This window comes from Trachinotus anak, unplaced genomic scaffold (genome assembly GCF_046630095.1).
Source record: "Trachinotus anak isolate AG129_WGS33_773 ecotype Australia unplaced genomic scaffold, CSIRO_AGI_Tana_v1 ptg000018l, whole genome shotgun sequence".
In the NCBI taxonomy this organism is placed as follows: Eukaryota; Metazoa; Chordata; class Actinopteri; order Carangiformes; family Carangidae; genus Trachinotus; species Trachinotus anak.
Genome location: NW_027273869.1, coordinates 1,807,438 through 1,819,551, shown reverse-complemented (window position 1 = coordinate 1,819,551; position 12,114 = coordinate 1,807,438).

The window sequence follows — 12,114 nt, the reverse complement described above, 5'->3', positions numbered from 1 at the left end:
ATTTTAGTTGATATTTTAAGTTTGTTTAATAAGACACGCAGTTGCATTATCAATGTTTGTGGTGTATCTGGCTCTTCAGCTGCCAAATGCTTCGATCAGTCAGAACAGTCAAGTAGGACAATGATGCTAAGATGCTAATAAGCTAAAATGAAGGGAACTTCATAATCAGGTGATAAATCTCAGTTAGTTCATCACTGAATGACATATTTCACATAACACATCCTGTCATTGATCCATTGTTGTCATGGCATTTTGGGAACTAGCGGTAGATGACTGATAACCACTCTCATGGATGGTAAATGAGGCTACAGCAAGCAGCCAGTTAGCTTAGCTTAGCATAAAGTGAGCCTCTGTCTGTAAATAAGTAAACCTGCCTATCAGCACTGGAAACCTCTCCACAGAGTTCAAAATGTATTCAGTCACTTGACAGTATTTCTGTCTGAATTAAAGATCCGTACTGACAGTGAACACACACCATCTGCTGGTTTTGACTTGAAAGAAGATGGGGGGTGGGGGGGTGGCAGACACACATGGATCCACTCTGACAGAGAGAAGACGTTCTTCAACCTTCAGGTTCTTCAGGTTCTTCAGAATACTAAACAGGTGAACTAATATTAGCAGTAATATTATTAATTGTACTGGTGTTATTGATTCTGCACAAATGACTAATTACTGATTCAGCTGTTTTTGATGTCAGTCGCTCAAAAACCTTTAACTATTGGTTTCATTAGCAGTAATCCATTAATGAGGGAGTGTCAGGCTGTGACAAAGTCTTGTGGCTGGGCTTTGTTAATTATACTTGGTAATAATGTTGTTATAAATGTTAGTATCAGTTCACACATGTTTAACAAGTTGTCAATAGGTCACACAGTCCAATCACCCATGTTGTTCTCATTAATGGAGTGATGTATGACACAACCCAAATAATAATCACCTTTATGAAGCCTTAATAACTCTTTATAAAGAACGTCATCTGAACCTATGGTCTCAGTCACCTCCCTCCAGACCTCATCCTGGAGGAGGTGGAGCCCTGATCCACATCAAACTTCATGGACCCTGATGGACCAGGCCTGCAGAGGTAGGGGGGTTCGGACAAGTCCTGAACCAGTTCGAGAGGTAAGATTAGGTGAGACTGACTTTCCTCACAGGAAGGTCAGAGGTGAGAGGTCAGACGTCAGCTGCAGCACTGCATCACTTGACAGTTGAAGGTCCTGCACCGGAGCATCAGCTCCTCTCTGTCTGTGGCCCCTCTGAGGTGAGAAAGAGAGGCCCCATGCTGTGAGGTCTTTATAATATAAATAGATATAGAATATATATTTTAATATAAAACTGAAACTAATTGAACCCTAAAACAATGTGTGGGGGGATTTCATATGTTTTACTGTTTGTTACACCACAGAAAAGAAAGAGACACTGACCTCATCTCTCTCTGAGCAGGATCAAAGAAGCATCATTTGTGATCAGTGAGGACCGATCTCTGAGAGGCTCGATAATCACAGGTGTGTTTCCTCCAGCTTTAACACAGGTGAAAGTCTTCCTCCAGCAGATGGCAGTAGAGGCTTGTTTGCGCCCCTGCAGACGGCTGACGTTGACAAATGGAGCGGCGTGGCCGTGGAGACCGGTCGGAGGAGAAGTGAATCTGGCAGCTGTTAAAACAGACGTTATTTGTGTGCACTTCTGTTGGAGTGGCTGGCATCAGTGTTCCTCTGATCCAGCACACCGATTTATTCTCTGCTATGTTTTATTTCCTCCGCTCCTTAGCAGCCTGCAGATGTTTACCAAAAAATGAAGGAATAAATTAAAGCCCCCCGCCCCTGGGCTGAGAGCTGAAGCTCTCATAGTTCTTGGGGGATGTTGGAGGAGGAAGTCATTACCCTGCATCCATGAGGCCTAATGAGAGGCCTTGTAATCATGATACTGTCTGCTGCTGATCAATCCAGTGTGTGTGTGTGTGTGTGTGTGTGTGTGTGTGTGTGTGTGTGTGTGTGTGTGTGTGTGTTTGTGTGTCTGTGTGTGTGTGTGTGGTGCATTTCCCCCTCCCTTCATCTTCGACGGTGCTCGCTGCCTCTGTCACTCCACCACAGTAATCGTCTCCTCTTTGTTCCATCTCAGTGCTCACACCTGACAGTTTGACTGTCTCCCTCCCATAACATCACCACTTTGTGCCCCCCCCAACACAAACCCATTTCCCTCCATCCTCATGCCCACCCCTCCCACTTACTCTCTTATTCATTAAAGACATAGGGTGTGTGTGTGTTTGTGTGTGTATGTGTGTGCTCTCAGGAGAGTTGTTGAAAGTTTACTTTAAAGGACCGTGGTACCAGCTGTTTTTCTAGTGACATTTTGATGTGGAATTATGTTCAGATGCAGGTGAATAAATGAAGCGCTGCAGTTATTAACAGGAGGTAGTGAGGACGTAGTGTGTCAAACTAGAGACCAGGACCAGGACCAGGACCACAGTCCTGTCTGTGGTTTAGACAATTAAAGGTTAGAGAAACATGGTGGTTTTGGTTCAATGTCTGTGAAAGACTAAACATAACCTTAAAAAAGTTTAATGAATTTAAAGGTCCATATTTTAACTTCTCCAGTGTTTTATCTGCAGATATATTTTTGGTTTTGAGAACCAAAAACCATCTCAGTGTAGTTTTACATCTCCTCTCTCTAGCAACATCAGGTCAGTTAGCCAATCAGAAGAGAGGCTTTGACTCTCTCTTCTGGTTGGCGGATTGTTTTCTGAGTGATCCAATAAAGATATAGCAGATTTCAGGTAAACACTCAGAGAAACCAAATCCTTCAAGGTTGGATGGTGGGTCCAGGTGGGCAGGGCTTGGGGTGTAGCTGAGAGCAGTGACTGCTTTGTTGTGACATCACAAAGTTCCAGAAGTCCTGACAGCTGGTTTTAAGGCTCAGTGTCTGAATACAGGCTGTGTGCATTTCTCTGTGGACTGAGGCTTTGATACTTTCACAGTATTAATATAGAACCTAGACCTGCTTTATAATCACAAACACATGGACATCTGCCTTTAGACTGGATGGACCTTTGACAGTGATCTGGCGTCTTGCTGATAAAAGAGAAGTGGCTCCAGGAGAGGGGGTCAGTGGACAAAAAGATGAAGCTGGTGACAGACAGACAAAGAAAAGCCATTGCATCATGGGAGCTGAAACTGGTCTCCTCCCTTGATTAAATGTATTTTTCTCTGTTTATTCAGTGGGATTAGAATTGATTTTGAATGTTGCAGCATCCTACCTTCCTGTCTGGAAACACTCTGCAGTTTAAAGCCTAATTTCAGATCCCGGGGAGTCAGCTCTGTCGCTGTGCTGTGTGCTATCTGAGGATTTAGGATTCAAATCTCTCATCTAACACACTGAGTCTCAGTCAGTCACAATCACATGTTTATTGTTGCACTGGAATCAAATGTAAAAGTGATAATTGGCTACTGAGTAATTAAATGAACTGCATGGCCAAACAGGCCGACCAAGCAGAGGGTGAGGTGGTCTGAGCAGTCCAGATCATCTGAGCTCCTGATGTCATCCAGGTGCTTTAAAGTCTGGAGATTTTCTGTGTGTCTTCTCGTCAACAAATCCCTAATAAAACCTGATGGACCTGAGTCCTCTGGTCACAAAGCTCCACTGTTTCCAACACTGTCACCTCCTCCTTCATCACCATCAACACACACACACACACACGTTATTTGTTCTGGGTTGATAATAAATCGATGTGACAGACTACATTAAGGTTCCCCTTCAGTACGCTCTGGGGTGAAGGTAACTAACTAGGGCTTAGTTAAAAAAGAACAGAGTAGCACTCAAATCAAGTCAGTAACCAGACTTAAAACTGAATGTTATAAGGTGTTAGATGAGCTTGACTGTAGTCCAGCAGGTTGATCCACAGACACCATCAGCACCACCAAGTCCTAGTGTCCATTACAGTAAGTACAGTACAGTAAGTTTCCATTACCATATTCAGGTTATAAACAGTTATTGCGATAATGGAAGTGAACTGCACCGGGGTCCAGTATCTGTCCAGGGCCCATCATGCTCATAGTTTTAATTAATAGTTTTTTACATTTTTATTGTCCTTTTTGAAATTTTCCAAAACTGCTTGTTTTATCAAAAACAAATATTATTTCGTTATGAAATAAGGCCTGCTGGGAAATCCTAATATAACCAATGAGCTCGCTTCCTGTCATTTCTGATAACTTAACTGAGTGAACATCAGTTTTTTCTCAAGCCTTCAGCACGGAGCTAATGCTCTTCAGCTAATGGATGATTCAGTTAACAACATAATGTTGAACGACTGTGTAGACCTGCAATGAGCTGTTGTGGTTTTCTGAATGGCTCTTTGTCGTCTGCTCACTGATTCACCGTCACACTGTTTGTTTTGGTGTGTTAGTGTTGGCTGGAGGAAGTTACGGCAGATGTTTGATAGTTCTGTTGTCTGAGTCCAGGACAGACCGAGCCTGGTCAGGAGAGCTGATAAAGTCCCCACTGATCTGCTGATCAAAGGCTGGTTTGCAGAATGAGAGTAACATGTGGACATAATAATAATAATTAAAAAAACAAACAAAAACAAAACAAAACAAAACAAAACAAAACAAAACAAAACAAAACAAAACAAAACAAAACAAAACAAAACAAAACAAAACAAAACAAAACAAAACAAAACAAAACAAAACAAAACAAAACAGAACAAAACAAAACAAAAAATGTAATAATAATAAATATTCTTTATTGTTTATTCTTCTGTCTCCACAGCATCTTTACTGACCTCCATCACAACCTCTGCACCTCAGACACAAACTGTACTGTCAGATATATGGAGCATGGACCACCACACATACACACACACACACACACAGGCAGAGAGCTGCTGATAAAGGTGATAATTGGACAGTGTGTATAATAAGACTCAATGTCAGGAGTTCCTCTGGGACAGCTGCACTGGATTACACCACTGAAGGATGTAGGGCAGGACAACAGGGACTCTACTTTGATTATGAGCCACCAAAATAGGTATCTGTGTGTGTGTGTATGTGTGTGTGTGTTTGTGTGTGCATGCGCATGTGCCAAGTATTTGTCTGCTTGATTGAATGTATATGTGTATTTGTGTGTGTATTTTGTGGAAACTAGTCCTCTGATTTTGTGTGTCTGGGCACGTGCCAACTGTGTGGGGGTGTATGTGTGCGTGTGTGCATGTGTGTGTGTGTGTTGAAGAAGCACAAGGTCAGAACACAAGCATGTGTTCCAGAGAACCTGGTGTATCCCCCTGAAGGTTCCTGCTCAGTCCACCTGACGCCAGCCACATCACCACGCTGCTCCGCTCGTCTCCATGGAGACGCCATTATATGTGCCATCATCACAGACACTGCTGCTGCTGGGATCTTTGAAAAGTTTGGAGTGGGCTTCAATGCAGGATGGTTGGAGTAATGTTTCCCACCACTCTTCCATCTTCATCCTCCTCTGGCTTTTCATCATCAGTCTCACAGTTGTGTTGATTTGTGCGTGTGGCTCCATTTATTTACATGTCTTTGTGTTTGTGGCGGTGGCAGCAGCAGCAGTGTGCGGCTCACACAGACTTCTGCTGAACAAAGAAATGCTCAGATTACATCTCCAGGCAGCTGAATGTACTGTAACTCTGTGTGTGTGTGTGTGTGTGTGTGTGTCTCTACTTAGTGTGTCAACATTAAACCACAGTTGAATTTAATGTTCAGCACCAAAAACTGTTTATATTAAAGGGGCCTGTGCAGTAGATGTGAATATGCTAACAAAGACACTGGTGTATGCTCATGTGCTGCAGGGGACGCAGGACACGTTCCTGCCATCCCACTGATCAACAGCTGGTGGCAGCATAGCACTAAGGAACAATATGGACAAACAATGCAGATTTAAAAACAAAGCAAATAAAACAGCTCTTTGAAAATGTTTTGTGAGGAATGAAAAGCATGTGATGTGTTCGTTAGGCCCCAGCGATACACACGGTGTGTTTCTCTCCTTAATGTTGCTGAAATCACCACTGAGTCACAGCAGCATTTAAAAGCTGACATTTTGATTTGGGGAATCAGCAGATTCAGGTCAAAAATAAATCGAAAGTAAATCAGCATGAATCTTTGTGTTGGAGTTTAACTTTGGTTGGTTCCATTACGACATGAGCATTTTTGACCAACATCAAGCTGTACAGTGCAAATCTTAGAGGGGATGGAGCCACAGCTGGTTTGCTGTGTTGTACCATTAATTGTATTAAAGATCCTCTGTCAGAGTATATGAGGCACAGATTTACAGCAGCCGTCACCACATTCAGCTGCAAACAATATTAAAACAGAAGTGGTGGGAATTTTATAAAATCACTTTTTACCAGATTTGTAGCAATAGTCGTGAATTTGTCATATTTACTTTACTTAAAAAATATATTTAATGTTCTGTCAAATCTAAATATCAAATCTAAATATAAACATAATATAAATTTAAGTGTTAAATCTAAACAGAAACATTAATATAAATCTAACTGTTAAATCAAAATCAAAATTTTAATATAAATCTGACTGTTAAATCTAAATATAAATATTAACTCTAAATATAAACATCAACATAAATCTAACTGTTAAATCTAAATCTAAATATTAAATCTAAATGTAAACATTAATATAAATCTAAATTTTAAATCTAAGTGCTGGTGAATAAATATAAATATTTAGCTACAATATTTTATTTATATTTTGATTTAAATGTAACATTAACATTATATTATTCATTTGTTTTTGGTTTTTTAAAGAAAAGTAAATATGACAGTTCACAAATTGGTGTAAATGGTGACTCAAAAAAATTCACATCTCTTCTTCCTAAACATTATTTGCAGTAAATATAGTAAATGTTGCTGTTAACTCCAGGATGTGGTACTTTACAGTTGGCGCTCCAATTGTACAAATACAGGTGTGTGGTCTTGTGACGACTGTGGTAGCTGACAGCCTGACACAGTGTGGAAGAAACCAGTCACCTCAGTGGTCGGTCAGTCAGCCTCCAGTTTGTATCCAAATACACACAAAGCACAAAGTCTGTAACAGCTTGTTTTGAGGCGTTCTCTGTATGTTCAGTGTTAACTCTTTAATAACCATGGACCAGAGATAACGAGGCCTGCTCCAATGCTGTGTGTTTACGCTGGGACCAACAACACAATGATAACAGACAAATCAATTAGACTGAGTGAAAGTCTGATCAAATCCTCCTGCAGACCTGAACAGATGTGTTCATCGTCAACAACAACAACAGCTTCATATTAACATCAGTGTCTCACACTGATTTAGCATGTGAGCGATCAGCCTGTGCAAACCAGGAGGTGTGTGAGGATCCAGAATGGAGCGCACACACGAAGCCTAAGGAGGTCAAGTGAACGCCACACAGACAGCAGGGAAAACTTGTCTTTGTACACTCACTTGTTAAACGAGGCTCTGCGCAGACCCCCACGTTGGTGAATGCTGCAGCTCAGTGAGTGAATCCTCCTGAACACAGAGCATCTGTGTGAATGTGTGAAGGTGGATTCTTGTTTTAACATCCATTAATGCTGCAGAGTCAGAGTTTCACACACTGAGGTCTGAATGAAATCCTCTTAAGATGACTCAGAGTGTCCTCTGTGTGTGTGTGTGTGTGTGCGTGTGTGTGTGGGGCCAGCTCTGGCAGGATTCCGGCTCTACGTAGGAACCTTGACAGAACTGACTCTGATTTGTGCTGCTTGTGTTCCACAGATTATCTCAGGCTGTTGATGTTGTGAAACGCAGCAAATTCACCAAATCCAATCAGTGCATGAATGAAGGCCGCAGGGCCAACAGGGCCGCCTTGATCCGCACAACACACAGACGTGCGTCTGTGTGTGTGTGCTGAACAGTATATTTCTTTGTGTGCTGTATTCAGGAACAACATCTCACAGCCCATGTCCCGCAGTCAAACACACTTGGCCTGGTGTTTCTACATCACGCCTTACATTCTGTTCATATGTCTTCACAGCTGATCACATGTTTGACTTCACAGTGACATGATGTCATCAGGTTGTCTAAAACAGGACAGAGAACCACACTAAGAAACAGATCAACATCAGAAACTCTGGCTGTAGGTCCTGTTTTAATCCCTGTGGCTGGTGACATGTATCATGGTCCTTAACAGAGCTTTTAACCAGGTTACTAACCAGGTTACTAACTAGTCCACCTGTGAAAAAGTTTAGTTTATTTAATAGGGACGATGCAGTTTAACATCGCTCTGAGACGGAGCATGAGATTGACGTGTGAGAGAGCTGTTGTTAATTTTCAGGTCTTGTCCCTGGTTGTTCTTCTGCAGTGTCATTAGAACATCATCATTTGACAGTACAGTGAAATACTGTGTTGAAATGCATTGATTGTGACGTGCAGTCTAAGAAGAGACAACAACAACAACGACAGAAACAGCAAAAACACAACTAAACAAAACTAAACAGTTAATAATATGATACAGTTATAATATAATAGTTATTAATATGAAACAGTTAATAATATGATGACGTTAATAATATGATAGAGTTACAATATGATACAGTTAATAACATAATACAGTTAACAATATGATGCAGTAACAATATGATACGGTTATTCATATGATACATTTAATATTATACAGTTATTAATATGAAACAGTTAATAATATGATGACGTTAATAATATGATACAGTTAATAATATAATACAGTTAATAATATGATACAGTTAATAATATCATACAGTTAATAATATAATACAGTTAATAATATCATACAGTTAATAATATCATACAGTTAATAATATGATACAGTTAATAATATGATACAGTTAATAATATAATACAGTTAATAATATGATACAGTTAATAATATCATACAGTTAATAATATCATACAGTTAATAATATGATACAGTTAATAATATAATACAGTTAATAATATGATACAGTTAATAATACCATACAGTTAATAATATCATACAGTTAATAATATGATACAGTTAATAATATAATACAGTTAATAATACGATACAGTTAATAATATCATACAGTTAATAATATGATACAGTTAATAATATCATACAGTTAATAATATGATACAGTTAGCTAGGACTGTCTACAGCGCTGGTTTATTTGAGCTCTGAACCTTTGTGGTAAAATAATTTATACCTGGAATTAATTTGTTTTCAGTTGGTGTTGGGATCACTGTGTCACTACTGTGTTGCCTTTCAGTGTATACACTGTATGTGTATGAGGCTACAGGCGCTCTCTAACCTGTAGTTTGGTTTAGCTGTTGAGGACCCAGGTAAAGGTATCAGTATTAATTACACTGCAGATGGAGCACATGTTGTGTGTTTATTGTAGGATCACTGTGTCACTCACTTTAACACACACACACACACACACACACACACACACACACACTGCTGCTGTTCATCCACAGCTGCTGTCTCTGTCATCAGCACTGTGTATATACACATCCAGTCCACATCAGCAGCTGACTGAACGCCACTGACTGTGTGATGGTGACCTCGCAGTCATCCTGAGGTGAAGCTCTTCACACAGGTGGAACAGGTGCTTCAGCTCTGTTCAGGTGCTTTACTGTTGTCATTACTTGCATGGACAGACAGGCTATTTGCACAGTGGCCCAGAAAGTTCACAACACAACTAAATACATAAACACACCACAAATACTCTCAACAGAACAGAAAAGTTTCCAGGGGACAGTAAAAAGTGATAAACAAAGTTGTTGTTCAATGATTTATGGCTTTTGAAGTTAACATCATTGAGCTTTGAGCTCTCAGGGCCACCGTAGATTAAATGAATGGTAAATGCACTGCTTATATAACACTGACAACTCAAAGAGCTTCACAATGGAAGCCCCATTCACACACTCACACACACCCACTCACACGATGATGAACAGCCATCAGAGCCAACGTGGGGTTACTACCTTGCCCAAGGACACGATACATGGACTGGAGGAGCCGTGGAGATCGAACCACTGACTGACGACCCACTCTACCGAGTCTTTGAACACCAGCAGTGACTAACGATGGACAGGTTCTGCTTGTCCCTGTTGAATGAGGATTAAATATCTGTTAGTTTTAAACAGGGAAAAACAAAGAGGTGATCTTTTCATAGGTTGAAGAAGAAGAAGTAAAAACTGACTCCTCCCATTTTTGGTGTATTTAATCTGTTGATGTATTTTTAACATATTTTTAACACATATTTTGACTGTATCACACTTTCTCTTTTTTAACTGTATTTCAATTTTTCTTTTGGGGACAAGACAGAAACAATCGGTGAGAATAACTGAAGAATCAGAAATAAAGACAGATTTAAAGTTTGGTGTATAAAGTCCACCTCAGGAGTGTGATCTCTCTGACCTCAGTGTGGTCTGAGATGGTTCATAATCAGAGTAAGTCTCAGTCACTCTCACCTCTGTTTCTCCCTGTTTGTTCTCATGTTGACTGCTTTGTCTCTCTCCATATTGTAGCTGATATTCATGTACAGCCAATTCTCCAATGGACCTCTACCATGGCACTGATTGTGGTTGCTAGGAGACTCCTGACGCAAATGTAAAGCTGCTTCATACGACGCTTCCTTCAACCCAAACAAATGCAGTCGTTTCTCCATCTCCATAAATGCTCTGCCTGTGACTTCTGTTACTAAGGCGATGGGTTCTGTTGTCACGGCAACGGAATGAAGATGTCAGCCTATCCAGGTAGGGACCCCTGTGAGGGACAAAACGAAGGTTCTGTGCTGGAGGAAGTTGTGATGAATAAATCTGATATTCAGACGTGTGTTTACTGAAGAAACAACTAAGCCACCGGGGATTCAGTCTGCTCATTGTGGTGACTCTGATCTCTGTCAAAATGTTTGTCACTTTAACTGTGTGTGTGTGTGTGTGTGTGTGTTTGTGTGCGGTCACTGTCTGATGACTCGTCTCACAGGAGCAGCTGGGCCTGATAATGAGTGATACACACACACATATGATGAAGTACCAGTCACAGCTGTTTACCCTGTGAGCTCGCCTCACTTATCAATATTCAGCTAAGATTACTACAACACACACATGCACACGCACACACACACACACACACAAACACACAGGATTGACAGGATGTTTATTAACTCCATCTGTCTCTTCATCTTCAATGGGTTTTTGCGTTTTGAGTCATTGTTAAGTTAAATCTGACAAAATCCAGTGTTTATACCGACAGAGCTAAAAGTACACTTCAACTGTTGATCTCCATCAGAAGATATATTTGTAGTTTTAAGAACCAAAAAACATCTCAGTGTAGTTTTACATCTCCTCTCTCAGGCTTCTCTCTGGAGCTCTAGTAACAACAGGTCAGTCAGCCAATCAGAAGACAGGATCTGAGCCTCTCCTCTGATTGGCTGACTGTTTTCTGAGTGATCCAATAAAAATATAGCAGATTTCACTCAGAGAAACCAAATCCTTCAAGGTTTTGATGGTGGGTCCAGGTGGGCGGGGCTTTGGCATGGCTGAGGGCGGTGACTGCTTTGTTGTGACATCACAAAGTTCCAGAAGTCCTGACGGCTGGTTTTAAGGCTCAATTTCTGAATACAGGCTGTGTGCATTTCTCTGTGGACTGAGGCTTTAATACTTTCACAGTATTAATATAGAACCTAGATCTGCTTTATAATCACAAACACATGGACATCTACCTTTAGACTGGATGGAGCTTTAAAATTACTTCCTGTTTCACAGGGTTGCACTGAGATGACTGCCGCTCTCATCTTCACAAATTTCCAACTGTAGATTGTTTGGATAAACACACCACGTATTTGAGATCTGAATGGTTTTAGAAATTAATAAAGGGTTAGGTTAGGAACATAAAGCCTGATGGACATGCAGAACAATCCAAACCCCATGTTTCTGATAATGGTGGTTCTTTCTCTCTTATGTGTGGTTTTTCCTTAGGGGCCACTGTAAATATCTGGTTCTGTTTCATCAAAGTGTGCTAGAGATATAGAGGAGGAGGCAGCAGGTGAATGCCTGCTATTTGCTAATATTTTAGATTAAAAATGACAAATTATTTGCTTTGTTCTGGAGAACTGAAGTGTCAGTTTTGGTGAAATTCAGTCCTGGA